The following is a 15,684-nucleotide window of genomic DNA, read 5'->3' as shown; positions in this document are numbered from 1 at the left end:
GATTAAATATTCTTTTTAGGCCAAAACGAGCCTATCTAAACTAGTATATAGATATGTTTGCAACTAAGAGATCTGTAGTTCAAAACTCCTAACTTTATCCCGCTAAAAAAAAATATTCTTTTTAGATAAAGTTTCGACTTAGCTAAGGTACAACTAAAATCAATCATTTAATTAAAAATAATAATACATTATAATACATTTTAATACAGTATTAATACTTCTTAGAACATGCTAATTTGTGTCTATCTCAGTAGGTAAAGTATCAATAACCATTCTAAATGTCTATGGATACTTTACTCCATAACTTTTTTTAAACTTAGAATATGTTGAGATACAATTATAAATAATTTATAGGTAATTAAAAGCAATTTTCTACCATAAATTTAGAATTCCTTTGTTTTTCTTAAAAAAAAAAAAGTCAAAAATAAACGTTGCCTTTGGCTAAATATTTTACTCTTAATCTTAATCGCTAATGCTATATGTGGTCATTGCTAGGAGTTGGACATCAGAGGTGTTCTTTATAGTTGATCTCTATGTGATCTTCGTTGGAATTGGACATCGAAGTGATCACCAGACATGGTTCATAGAGTTAATCGCAGAGTTGGCCACTAGAAGTAGTTGTCAAAGTTAGTCGCTAGAGTATGTCGTAAGAGTGACGTAGCAGTAGTCGCCGACAAAGGGTTGTCACTAGAGTTGATCGCCAATAAATGGAGACATTTGAAACGTTAGAAGAAGGAAGAGTTAGTCATTTTAACTAGCTTAAATGGCTCACACTAAGCTAATTATTACCATTCAACTCAATGTAAGTTTGTGCTACAAACCGTCTATAAATGATATGGTAAACCCAATGTGTAGTGTATCTCAACTAGTATAGTACTTATATTATCAACTTCGGTGTTAGAAGTTCGATTTTCTCCTCTTACATATTGTTTAAAAAAAAACGATTTACTCCAAAATTTGTATATATAAGAGCAAAACTTAAGCTATGACATTTTTTTAAGGGAAAAAATATATAAAATCGTTGTGAACTTGAGGAGTACAAAGGGAACATGGATACCAATAAAATATAATATTAAAATAAATATAATATAATAATAAAATAAATAAATATTAAATCCTCTTTATAAAAAGTTATTAAATGTGATATTTGTTATAGTGTCATAAGCTAATTGTAATGGCGAGTACTTACGATAAGATACTAGCCTAATGCGTATAAGTGATGCTGCATGCAAAATAGTATATCCTCATACAAATGTAGGAAGCTTAGCTCTCATAAGTAATGGTCTAGCAATTAAATGCAAACGTTTTAGGAATGATTCTGCTAAACTATTTTGTGTATGAACATAAGCTACAAGATGTTCAACACTTATCCCAATCGAATACAATAATTATCAAAAGCTTATGATGTAAATTTATCATCATTATCAAGACGAATGGTCTTAATTGTATAATCAAGAAATTGTGCTATTAACTTAATTATTTGAGCAAGTAATCTTGCAAATGCAAAATTTTGACTTGATAATAAGCACACGTGTGACCATCTGCTGGATGTGTCTATTAATACCATAAAATATCTAAATGATCTACTTGGTGAGTTAATAGGTCCACATATATTACGATGAATTCGTTCGAAAAATGCAGAGATTCAATTCCCACTTTGGTTGATGATGGTTTAATTATTAATTTGCCTTAAGATCAAGCATCACATGATAATTTATTGGTCTGAAGAATCTTCTGGTTCTTCAATGGATGTCCATTTGAATTTTCTCATCATTATAGATTCTGGATGACCCAATCAGCCATGCCAAATTGTAAATATGTCTAGATTTATGAACTTCAAGTTCATTGTTGCATAAGTTTCAATTACTCATATATAAGTGTAATATAATTTAGAAGGTCAAACAAGCAACTCTTTCAATATACGTTTTTCATATGAGAGAGTAGATATAATATAAAGATACTCCATATTATTATTTCTATCAGTCTCAATATGATAACTATTGTAACGTATATTTCTAAAACTAAGTAGATTTCTTTTTGATTGACTAGAGAACAATGCATTGTCAATTGTAAATTTTGTTTCTCTAGCCAAAATTATATTTACATTTCCAAAATCTGTTTGCAGCACCTTATTTTGTATTGACTTTTGCTTCCAGTATTGTCATTTTCGAAAAATATTTTCTACTTGTAAATATTGTATGTGTAGTTGCACCGTCTGCCAAATATAAATCTTTTTTACTCATTTTTTAGTCACTTGACATATGAAAATGATCCAAATTTCTTCGTTAAAAGAAAATAATTACAATAAGAAAAACAGCATTTGGAATATATAAAAGTTAACGTCTACTAAGAGAAGAAAAAAAAACATGGAGATGAATAAAAAAAAATTAAATCTAGATATTTTCAAAGTCAAAAGAAACACTTGATGTTCCATCAATTCTGCTGATTTTTTCTTCAAAAAATTTGAATAAGTCCGTCACATCCAAATATGTCATATGAGATGGGTCAAATATGTCATTATCCTAGTATCAAATGCTATAAATTTTAATTTTATAACATTTTCATAGTAACACTATTACAAAATATTATATTTATATTAGAAATTTAATATATATCAAATATCTAAAACAACAATTAATTTGTTAGTTATAACAAAGAGGAAAAAACCAATATACTTTTAAGACCTACCTATGACAGGAAAAATGAAAAAAGGTCGTGTTGATAACGTGCTGTGAACTTGAGGAGAACAACGAGAACACGAATACCAATAAAATATAATATTAAAATAAATATAATATAATATAATATTAAAATAAATTAAACATAATATATAAATAAACAAAATAAAATAAATTGGCAAAATATAAAATAAGAAATTTCTCTAAATTCGCCACTTTCTCCAATTTTTATGGAATTTATCCAACGTGTGTCTTCAAAAACTCACTAAAATAGGTAATTTGGCAAGTAGGAGATAGATTACATGGACATTAATAATGTGTAATGTCGAGACACATAGACAACACTTTAAAAAATGGGGACATGATATATAGTCAATAGACAGTAAATATGAGCATCTAACGAGCATCTATTATCATAATATTTATAATAAATATAACGTTTTTTATATAATAATAATAGCAATTTTAGTTTTATTTAATTTGGTGTTGGTATAGACTAATTGGAATATGGGTTTGAAACTTTAGTGGAAAGAATCTTTGAACTTGGAGATGCATGCACGCTGAGAAGTGGCCCCACAAGAAGATTATTGAGTGGTCTCCATATGGCCATTGTGCATCTATTTATGATTGTTTTGTCCTTATGTTATTTGTTATTTTCTAATGATTTTTTTTCCCTTAAATAAAATGCCATCTTTCTTATTTCTTAATAATCTTTGGTTTAATTTAACATCACATCATCGTCTTTTAAAATTGTAATTAAACTAAGCTAGAATTTACGTATCTTAACCGTTAAATTATGTTCTGATTAGTAATTATTTAAAAAAAAAAAATTGAACATTCGACTATTTAGGGAGTACTATATTGTTGGATATATAGTGAAAGAAAATGAAAATTTGATGAAGATTTAAAATATAAAATAAATTTAATTATGTAGATTAAATTCATTATTTAGAAACTTCAAATTAAAATGATGTTTCATGTACAAAGTTAATATGTATAAAAGTTAAATTTGTAGTTTTTCCAATTTGAATGAATTATGTTTGATTTTTGTCAAGTAACAGCTCAATTGAGTTAAATTTGATAAATGTTTCAATTTTTATATTTATTTGATTTTATTTTGTAATTAGGAGAGTTACCAAGTTGCTAACCTATAATTAGCTACTTGGTTCTTCATTTGTAGCATCTCATTTCAAATTGAAAAGTTTTTTACTTTCTTTTTTTCTTTATTTTGTTCTTAAGTTGAGTTGAGAACAAGTATCAAAGAGTTCTGCCAGACTCGAGTAGTTCAAGGTTGCAGTTCTACCAGAGTTCGTCGTTGTATCCTGCTGAGATGATCATTGTAGTTTACTTACAGCCCATGTAGAGCGAATAATTGTCTTCAAGATAATGCTTACCAGAAGCGTACCTCAACTGCACTTTGAGTCTCTAAAAGTTTTGAAGCTCTTTCAAGTTTTTGGTTATTTTCATATCTAAGCCTTGTTACACCATTTGGCTTTTGTTTGAGTTTGAATGGTTTACACTGAATGTATTGTTTCTAGTAATTGAGGTGTAATCAGTTTGCTAATGTATTATGTTCTATATATACCATTTCCCCAATAGTCTGAAGACAATTAATATATTTGAATTGGTGGCTGCAAACTCCTCCATCAATATCGTTAATTCTACCATCATTGGATTGCCCATTGTCAAATCTTATGCTAAAAAACCAAAGAAGTTTAAGGGAGACAATTTCAAGAGATGGCAACAGAAGATAATCTTCTATCTCATCACACTGAATCTTGCTCATATTTTGAAGGAAGATTGCTCAATTACCATGTTAGAAGCTGTAACTTCTGAAACAGAAGCTGCAAAGCAAGCATGGATATATTCGGACTTCATGTGTCGTAATTATACACTTAGTGGTCTTGAGGACACTCTGTATATTGTATATTGCAATGTCTACGATACATCAAAACTATTATGGAGGCATTAGACAAGAAGTACAAAAGGTGCTGGTACTAAGAAATTCCTTATGGAAAAATTCTTAGATTATAAGATGATCGATACCATATTGGTAGTCAATCAAATGGAAGAATTGTAAATTATCATCAATTATTTGCAAAGTGAAGGGCTAGACATCAGTGAGCCATTCCAAGTTACTACTGTGATTTAGAAGTTGCCTCTTTCTTGGAAGGACTTCAAATGTTATCTTAAACACAAGTAAAACGAGTTATCCATGGAGAACTTCGCGATAAAACTTCGTATAAAAGAGGATAACATAAAAGGAGATAAAATTCCACTAGAAGTTGAAGCCAAGGCTCACATTGCTGAAGCTTCAAAACATAAACCCAAGAAGTAGAATTTCAAGAAGAAAAATTAATATCATGGGTTAAGAAATGATGCTAGCAAGAAAATTCGAGGAAATTGTGGGTTTTTGATAAGAATGGTCATACTGCTACAATGTGCAAGCATAAGAAGAGATAAAGTTCCAACAATCACACTAATGTTGTAGAAAATGACGATTTGGTTTTCCGTCATTTCTGAAGTAAATATGGCTTCACACACTAAAGATTGGTGGATTGATACTGGTGCTACTAGGCACATTTGTAATAACAAATCATTGTTCAATATATATGAGAAGCTAGATGGCAACGATAAGTTGTACATGGGAAATGCTTCAACTGCCTTAATGGAAGGCAAAGGAAAGGTCCTGCTAAAATGGACTTTTGGAAAGAAACTTACCCTTAATGACGTATGTCATGTACTAGAGATTCGAAAGAATCTAGTGACAAAAATCCTATTTAACAAAAAATGGGTTTAAGCTTGTATTTGAGTCAAATAAATTTATTTTGACAAATGAGGATATGTATGTAGGAAAAGGTTATCTGAATGATAACATGTTCAAATTGAATGTATTGGCACAAATGCCAAAGAATAATAATAATATCAACTCTTCTGCTTATATTGTTGAGTTGTATGATGTATGACATTCTAGATTAGGACATATCAATTATCGTTCTTTAAATAGAATGGTAAACTTAGGACTATTGCCGAATTTTAATATTGATAATAGACACAAATGTGAAGTTTGTGTTGAATCAAAGTTTACTAAAAAGTCATTTTTATTTGTGGAAAGAAGCAGTGAGTTACTTGATTTAATCCACATTAATATATGTTGTATGAAAAATACTCCCACACGAGGTGGTAAGAGATACTTTGTCACATTCATTGATGATTGTATTAAAAAATGCTATATATTTATTACATAGTAAAGATGAAATCCTTAATGTTTTTAAAACATATAAGGTAGAAGTTGGAAATCAACTTGAGAAGAAAGTAAAAATGCTCAGATAAGATAGAAGTGGCGAATATGAATCATCATCACTTTATGAATTCTAGGAAGTTAATGGTATAATCCATCAACTATAACACCTTATACACCACAAAGAATGGTGTAGTTGAAGGAAATACCGGACTTTAAAGGACATGGTTAATTGCATGTTAAATAGTTTAGGCTTACCTCACAATTTGTGGAGGGAAGCTTTGCTGACAACAAATTTTATACTAAATAGAATTCCACATAAGAAGACTAATAAGTCGTCCTATAAAGTGTGGAATGGAAAATTACCCTCATATAAAATGTTGGGTCCAGTTCCTATAGAACCTATCACTAAAATACCCCTAGAGGGGGATAGAGCTAAGCGGAGCGAAAAGGGTTTTCCATGAGATGGGAAATGAAAACTATTAGCCCCACATGAAATTTGTGGATAAGTGATTGTCTGATAATAAGCAAGAAATTTCTGTCTTTCTATCAAACAGGATGTATTGAACTCATAATTCATTAGATACTTTTTATGAATGTCAACTAAGTATCGTAAGTAAATTACTCTCGGTTGTTCAATCATTTGGTAACCAGAGGCATTCTTTGATAAATGATCACTATGAATCAAACTCAATAATTGCAAATATGTTCCAAGTAATAAATGCCCAAGTTTCCTTTGGGTCCCAATTCCAATACGATCCTAATGTCTCATTAGCCCATACTACCCCTACAAGAATACCTATGCTTAAAAAGATAAATCCTAGACTAATAATATAATAACTCCAATGATGTAATTATTGAATCAATTGAGAGTTATAATAATTCTTTGAAGAAAAAAAGGAAGTGTTCCTTACAAAATTGTTCCCTTCATTCATGTATTGGATCTCATCAAAGGAAAATAACGCATTTAAGAAATTATCGTTTTTACCAAAAATTCTAATAGCTTTTTGAAATGTAATCATTATAAGTGCTACTAAAAATAATGATCCATATAAAAGAGTTGCATAACCCAATACCATCATAAGAGGGGTAACTAATAGTGGAGATTGATGCATTTCAGTTAAAAAACTTGAAGTAGCAAAACCTTGGATAAAAATAGTACTTGGCATGATATTGTGCTTACACTTAAATAGTTTTTATATTTTTTAAAATATGTATATAGATAAATAATGGAGAAATCTCATCAAAGAAATAGTGATGATTCATATAAATCACTTACAGATAAATGCCTTAAATAAATTCAACGAGTAACTAATAATCCAGTTATGCAGAAAAAAGTAGCCATCAGGCCCCTTTCTAGAATCCTACAATTTCATCGATTAATAAGGTTATTAACTGAATTGTAATGACAATTGAAATGACCCAAAAAATATATATGAGTTAATATATGCTCTAAAGTTGAAAATATCATTAAAAAAATTAAAGGTCCCTTAAGATCAGCCTTATCTCTTTGTTTTCACATTGAGAATTCTCTGCAGATGAAGAGATGTCAAAGGGGTTGCTTACTTTCCAAACAGATCTTCCTTCATCTATATATAAATACTAGTTTATAATGAATACGTAAGAAAAATACTTCAGATTGTTGATTCATCGTCAGAGATGGCTTAGAACCAATAATTCATGTCTAATGTATTTTTCCGAGAGTTATCAGTAAATCAAATCTATTCCTGTCTAACGGAACACTATTGGATCTAATCATAAAGACAATATTGAGAAAAAGATGGCTTTTCCTGGACAAAATGAAAATTAGATTCATGTAATAAGAGAAAAGTTTCCCATTCCTTAGCCGGAAAAATATGTGGCAATAAAATAGGGATTAAATGGAACAGAATTAACTGGGTGATAGAATCGTGAAAACACCAGTTTCTTCCGTATTTTGGACCTTAGCTCTATGGAATAATATACTACTGCTGAAATATGGAAGAATTAGAATCTTAGATCAAAACATTATGTATGGATGGTATGAACTGCCTAAACAAGAATTCTTGAACAGCGAATAACCAAAATTATTACTCACTACATCAAAAAAATTCCATTAATGAAAGGTTTTTGGCAAAGGTACAAATTCCTTTACCAAAAAGGATCAAACTTCCTAAGACAATTGATTTTGTCTTTATAGGCTATGCAATGCATATGCATAGTGCTGCTTGTAGATTCATGGTAATTAAATCAGAAATATCTGATATCGATAATAATACCATAATGGAATTTATTGAAGCTGAACTCTTTTAGAATATCTTTCCTTTAAATGAGGAATGATATAAATTTATTAGTATCAAAAGAATTAATGAGGCTAGCTCTTCGAAAGGTCAAGACAATCTGAATACTGAGTTAAACCTAGAAGAAGCAAAAGAGCTAAGAAAACTATTTATTTCGGACCTAATTTCATAACTTATATAATAGAAGGTGAGTCTCAGACTTTTCAAGAAGTTGTATCATCCCCCAGTACACCTTATTGGAAGGAAGCTATCAATAGTGAGCTAGAATTCATTTTACAGGACAATACGTGGGTATTGGTTGATTTACCTCCTGAAAGTAAACCAATTGGAAGTAAATAGATTTTTAAGAGAAAGCTAAAGGTTGACAATACTATTGATAAGTACAAAGTCCGATTGGTAGCTAAAGGCTTTCGCCAAAAAGAAGAGCTAGATTTCTTTGATACCTATTATCCAATAACGAGGATTACATATATTGCAATAGAAACTTTACAAAATTTGGAAATACACCAAATGGATGTAAAAATCATTTTAAATGGAGATTTAAATGAAGAAATTTATATGGAACAGCGGTTTGTTGTTAGAGGCTTGAAGACAAAATTTGTAAACTTGTTAAGTCTCTTTATAGGTTGAAACAAGCACATAAACAATGGCATAAAAAGTTTGATCACACTATGTTATCAAATGAATTTAAGATAAATGGGTGTGAGAAATGTATCTATGTTAAAACGATAGGTCAAAAGTATGTCATTGTTTGTTGGATTATATATTAATAATGGGCACAAATAGAAATGTTATTGATTCCACTAAAAGAATGTTAAAATCAAACTTTATCCAGAAATTCAAGTGGATACATACTTTCTCAATCTCATTATATAGAGAAAGTGCTGAGAAAAATTAATCATTTTGAGAATAAGTCGGTTGTTACTCCATTTGATCCAAATTGTAATTTGAAGAAAAATAATGATGAAGATGTGACTTCTCTAGTGTATTCTAGAGTTATTGGTAGCTTAATGTACATAATGAATTGTACAAGACTTGATATTCCCTATTCGGTAGGAAGTTTAGTCAGATACTCCAGCAATCCTGGGCATGATCATTGGAATGCATTAGTTAGAGTTCTAAGGTACTTGAAGTATACTCTAGACTATGGATTGCATTATATGAGGTATCCACATGTATTGGAAGGATTTAGTAATGCTAATTAGATTTTTGATAGCATGGAGACTAAATCAACTAGTGGGTATATTTTTACCTTAGGTGGAGCAGATGTATCATGGAAATCTTCAAGACAGACATGTATAGCACGTTATACTATAGAATCAGAGTTTATAGCTCTTGATAAAGTAGGAGAAGACGTTGAATGGCTCCGAAATTTTCTTGAAGATATTTTATTGTGGCCAAAGCCTGTAAGTTCAATATGTATTCATTGTGACAATTTAACGGCTTCTATGAGAGCCAAGAATAATGTCTATAATGACAAGTCACGACATATTAGACGCATGCATAATTCGATAAGGTAATTTCTCTCTAATGGAATAATTTCCATTGATTATGTGAATTTGAAAGATAATATTGCAGATCCTTAAGAGAGCAAGTCACATAACATCGAGGAAAATGGGACTAAAGCCTATGAAATAGGTTATCTGGTGGTAACCTAACCTAGTTGACTGGAGATCCCAAGATCTAGGTTTAATACACAAACTAGTTCGATAATTCATAGTTGACACACTAAGAAACTTATAGTTTCTTCCCATTTCTATGATGTTCTAAAGTATGTGATCTGTTAATGATAAGGTTATATTGATGTCTTTTTTTTTTTTTTTTTTTTGTTTACGAGAGAAGTAGTGACAGGATGCTACCTATATGAGAGTAGAAGTGGTGTCGCTTCTGTGAGAACTTTTCAAATGGTTTATGTTCTCTAAAACTCTCATGAATTCATGATTTTATCCAAGACCAAAATGGACACAAATTATAGAACTCAAAGATACAAGACAAGTTGTGTGTGATATCTGTTGTCTCAATTCACCAATGAGAAGGATAGTTCCAAATCTTAGTTTCACTATTTCTTCGGTAAATTCGATGGATATTCACTAAGGAAGGTTCAAGTTCAGAAAGACACCTCTCCCGATGCATAGCTTGTTTGTTTGCTCTCAATAGTTTTCTTTGATTTTTCTCACTTTCTTCCATGCGGGGGATTGTTGGATTGTTGGATATATATAGTGAAAGTTGTGTGAAGATTTGAAATATAAAATGAATTTAATTGTGTAATTAAATTCATTGTTTAGAAACTTTCAAATTGAATTGAAACTTCAAATTAAAATGATGTTTCATGTAATATGTAAATTTGTAGTTTTTTCAATTTGAATGAGTTATATTTGATTTTTGTCAAGTAACAACTCGGTTGATTTAAATTTGAAAAATATTTCAATTTTTGTATTTATTTGATTTTATTTTATAATTTGGAGAGTTACCAAGTTGCTAGCCAATAAATAGCAACTTGGTTCTTCATTTGTAGTATCACATGCCAAATTGAAGAGTTTTCCCCTTTCTTTCTTTCTTTCTTTTGTTCTTGAGTTAAGTTGAGAGTAAATATCCAAGAGTTCTACCAGATCCAAGTAGTTCGAGGTTGCAATTCTACCGAAGTTAATCGTTGTATTCCGCTGAGACGAACGTTGTAGTCTGCTTGCAGCCCGTGCAGAGTGAATAATTGTCTCTAGGACCGCACTTACCAGAAACGTGTCTTGACTACGTTTTGAGTCTCCAAAAATTTTGAAGTTCTTTCAAATCTTTGGTTATTTTCATATTTAAGCCTTGTTACACCATTTAGCTTTCGTTTGAGTTTGAATATTATATATTGAGTGTACTGTTTCTAATAATTGAGGTGTAATCAATTTGCTAGTGTATTTAGTTCTATATATACCATTTCCCTCATATATATGACTTAATTGATCCAGCTATGTGTGCTTATATTTTAATCATATAAATTACAACTAGTTAGATCCTAAATTCTCTGTTCTAGTCATCATATTCTAAAGTGTTTTGATAAGTTTTTGAGCTTTTGGAATTATATGTTTTTATTTGTATAGTCACCCTGCTTTTTTGAAAACTTCTTATAGACTCTTAAATTTTCAAATTTGTTTTTAATCGGTTTTTAACATTAGTTTTTTTAACACTTAATAACACGTTAATTGTGTGTTAGTTAGAAGCCCTAAAGAACACTATCAATATCATGTAAAAATTGAACAATGGAAAGCAAGGATCAACGTTATTAGTCACAAAACTTAAAAAATTAAAACTACTCATTTTTTTTAAAAAAGAAAAAAAAAATACAATAACTAAATAAACACGAATTAATATAGAAGTTTAGGGTCCTATTAAAAAAACAATTTTTTTAAAAAAAGAACTTTAGTCAAAATTAGATATGAAAATTCAAAGAAACAAAATTATAATTTAACTTACTAGTGAAGATTTAGATTTTATTATAGTTGTTCGACTTTAAAGTTTATTCCATCATGATATATTTGAACTTTTAAAATGTCTTGAAATTGAAAAATACACCGGCAAGTCTACTATAATTTTTTTTTTTTTTTTTAATTTTACTTTTCTTAAAAATATCAAATAAGTACATACTATACAGATAACCATCTCATTTTTTATTTTTTATTTTAAAAGTGAAGCATATTTTTTTTCTATTTATTATATTGATTTTTATCTTTTTTTAATATAATGATTAAATTTTTAGTCAAATTTTAGAAAATAAAAATAAATTTTTAAAAGTTATTTTTCTTTCAAATTTTGACTTTTTTTTTAAATCATTAATAAAAAGTAGATAATTAAAAAAATAAGATAAAAATAATATTTATAAATTTAATTTNATATTAATTAAATGATTATTAAACGGAATTTAGAGAAACTTAGTAAACGTCGGAAAATAATTAAAAACAAAATAGGGAAGCGAGCCATTGAGGAAATCAATTCAATTCTCTCACTTCAATAATTAAAAACGATTTGTCGAATTTCTTTAAACGTCAGAAAATAATTCTCATTCAGTGTACGTTGTGGTGGCGGCTGATTGTTGAAGACCAACGGTCAAAAAAAGTCCAATGTTGGTCAAAAGTGCAGTTGGTGGAAGCCAAAATTAGGTGGTTTTTTATATGAAATAAACACGAGAAATTGTTATAAATTTATGTTTAAATTCTATTTTAATTTTTAAATTTCTAAAAATATCCGTTTTAGTCTCTAAATTTTTTTAAAAAAATATTTACTTTGATCATTATTGTAAGATTTGATTAACCATTTAAGAGAAATGTTGTCAACTTTAGACTAAAAATTATAGGGTTCTAATTTCTTCTCAATTAAGTTGGCCAATTTCTATTATACAACTCCAAAAAAATTTATTACCTAACTCATTGCTCCTCTATAGTCTGATTTTGAGGTATAGGGAACACATGTTCTTCCATCAACGCAATCTATGAAGCAGAGATACTTCATGTGAGATAAAGAATTCGTATCAGACATGTATCGGGATATCGAAACTTCCAGATACTTCACAGATGCGTATCTGACACGCGAATTGACGTATCTATTTCTACGCGTACCTTTCTTTAAAAAAAAAAGACAAGCAACTCATCTAATATGTCACAATCTAAAACTAGGCAACCTATTTTAAAAACTCACTAGTCAAGTACAAACTAAAGGAAAAAAAAATAAATAAAAGACCAAACTCTAGAATCATCTAATTTCATCTTCACATTTAAGTCCCCACAAAATCCACCAAAATATAAACCATTTGGATATGTTCAACAATTCAATAAAAAAGTTCTTCATTTATTTTCATACTTCTCACTTTAATCTTCTTCTTCTTCTTTGTAATATGAATCATTTTTCTATTACATTCTTCAACATCTTAGATGTTGCTTTTTTTGTATTGTATTTTAGTGTTTGTATTCTATTTTGTGCTATTGTTATTAACTTGTATACTAAATTTATCTATATACTAGATTTTTTTAAGAAAAATAAAATGTATCTTCAGTGTATCAGTATCTCATTTTTTAGAAATATATATATTAAAAAATATATATAAAAAAGGCGTATCCTTAGACCTATTTGTATCTTAGTTTTTTAGAAATTGACGAAGCGTCGTATCTGATGTATCCGTATCTGTATCTGTGCTTCATAAAACGCAATCAATGCAAGCTTTTACAATCATACTCCATCATCTTGACATCTCCCATGCATGTGCTAACTAAACTATTCAAAATAAACTCATCCACATCATACCCAATTTTCAATATCAACCCATTAATCTTATTTCGATCATGTAGTGCACTCAATCAAGCATAACCCTTTAGGACGCAAGGGAATGTAAAAGAATCAGACATAAACTCACAAAGCAATTTGCAGAACAATGCAATGGCATCATTTGGACGTTGTTGATTCTCATGTAGCACTTGATGAGCAAATTCCAAGAAACCAAAATGGATTTTTGAATCCAGTCAAAGAGGGACTAAGCATATTTGAGATTGTTGATTCTCGGATTTGCATAGAGGGGCAACAGACTAGAAAATATTGAAGCCAGGAGATTCAAGGAGCCTGTTTTAAGCGAGAGAGTGTGGAGTTACAATCTGATACCATGCTAAAAATCATTTTTTTTTAAAAAACAATTCTCTCCCCTTACATATTTTGAATGCAAAATGAGTTTCGAGTTCTCCTACATAAAACCAATTAACCTTTTACTTCAAAGTTGAACTCCTAAAATTTTTAGGATGGTTAACTTATTTGGCAATTTAGTCACTTCTCCTCGCCCTTGTTGCACACCAACTACAAATCTAGGTTTTTTTTTCCTTCCCTTTTTCTCTCATCTTGATGTCACCCCATTGCCAGTGGAAGGAAGTGTTGAGTTGTGAAGAAGAGTTTGGGTGAAAAACTAAGGTTCCATTTAGTAATCATTTCGTTTTAGGTTTTTAGTTTTTTAAAAATTAAGTCTATTTCCTCCACATTTTTTACCATGATTTACATTTTTTTTTAAGTATAATGGTTGAACTCTCAGTAAAATTTCAAAAATGAAAACAAGTTTTTAAAAGCTGTTTTTTTTTTTTTTTAATTTTCTAAATTTGGCTTGATTTTTTAAACCATCAATAAAAAATAGATAACAAAATAAGAAATTTGAAGTTAAAAGTAATGTCTATATGCCTAATAATCAAAAACTAAAAAATTTAAAACCAAATGGTTACTCAAACGGAAACCAAAAATTAATGGTCATAAAGTTTGTTTATTTTATTTGGATTGAATTGGTTGGGTAACTTCTCCCCTCCCTTCCGTACATCTGAGGAAGAGAGTTGAACCAATTTGAGAAGAAATAGTCAAATCGTGTACACAGTGTATTTAGCTATTTAGCTCCAACATATTCGATAGGCAAGTTTGGTACTAAATTTGTCATTAGATTGCTCTGAACCCTATTTTTGTCATTTCTTACTTTTATTTAAATTATTGCTTTAAAAACAACTCTATACTTTAATTTTTTTTTAAGTGCATTATTCTTAAAAATTGCTCTTGTGGAAATCAAATGAAGGTCGTAGCATAGGTGCAAGGCATAGTAACACTTTGCCTTAAAATTTTTCAAAAAAAATATTGGAGATCTTAATAATCTATTGAACATGTTGAGAAAGATTGACTTAAACATGCATATCAACCATTTCAATGATTAATGATTCAATTTTCCACCACGTAATTATTGAACTCTAAAAAAAATGAAAAATGAAGAATTCCACTCTTCAATTCTAAGTAGGGATGAGCAAAGAATATCGAAAAATTAAGTCAATCTATCAAACCAACTTTCTTAGTTGGTTTAATGTATATATCCTATCCGTCCATCAACTTTTAGGGGAAAAAAACTTTTTCATTCACATTATTTTTTAAAATGATATGTCAATATTTGAAATATATACATATATAACAATTTTAGAAATGGAAAGACAGAAACATAGATGCTACCAACCAAATCTATATGAGTGCCTTTTCCACAGATTGTAGGTTTTGTAATCCAATATTTTTCTAATTTTTTTTTTTTTTTTTTTAAAAAAAAGAAGAACCACACTTTGAATTGAAAGAGGGAGAGAAAGGTTGGCCTTTGAGTTCAGGGAATGGGCAATGGACTACTGAAAAGCAAAGCTTGAAAATGGATTGAAAAAGACTTTCTGTTTGTCTTCTCTTCTCCCTTCTTTTTGCCCTTTTTTGGTTGTTTCTTTATTTGAATAAGAGTCCAAGTTTGATTAGGATTGTTCTTTGGACTCTCACATGTCAAAAGTTGTGCGTTTTTTGCCTTTAATTTTTTTTTTTTTTATTCCCACATGCAAGAAATTTTGTATATGCTAAGGATTTGCAATTTGTACTCACTTGGACATTTCATTGGTCATTGGAATATGTAAATCTTGTTTGTTAGATTTAAGAAAGTAGTCTAATTACAACTCATCTACTCCCAACTATT

The sequence above is a fragment of the Benincasa hispida genome, chromosome 12 (genome assembly GCF_009727055.1).
Source record: "Benincasa hispida cultivar B227 chromosome 12, ASM972705v1, whole genome shotgun sequence".
Lineage (NCBI taxonomy): Eukaryota > Viridiplantae > Streptophyta > Magnoliopsida > Cucurbitales > Cucurbitaceae > Benincasa > Benincasa hispida.
Note: the sequence above shows the minus strand (reverse complement) of the source record.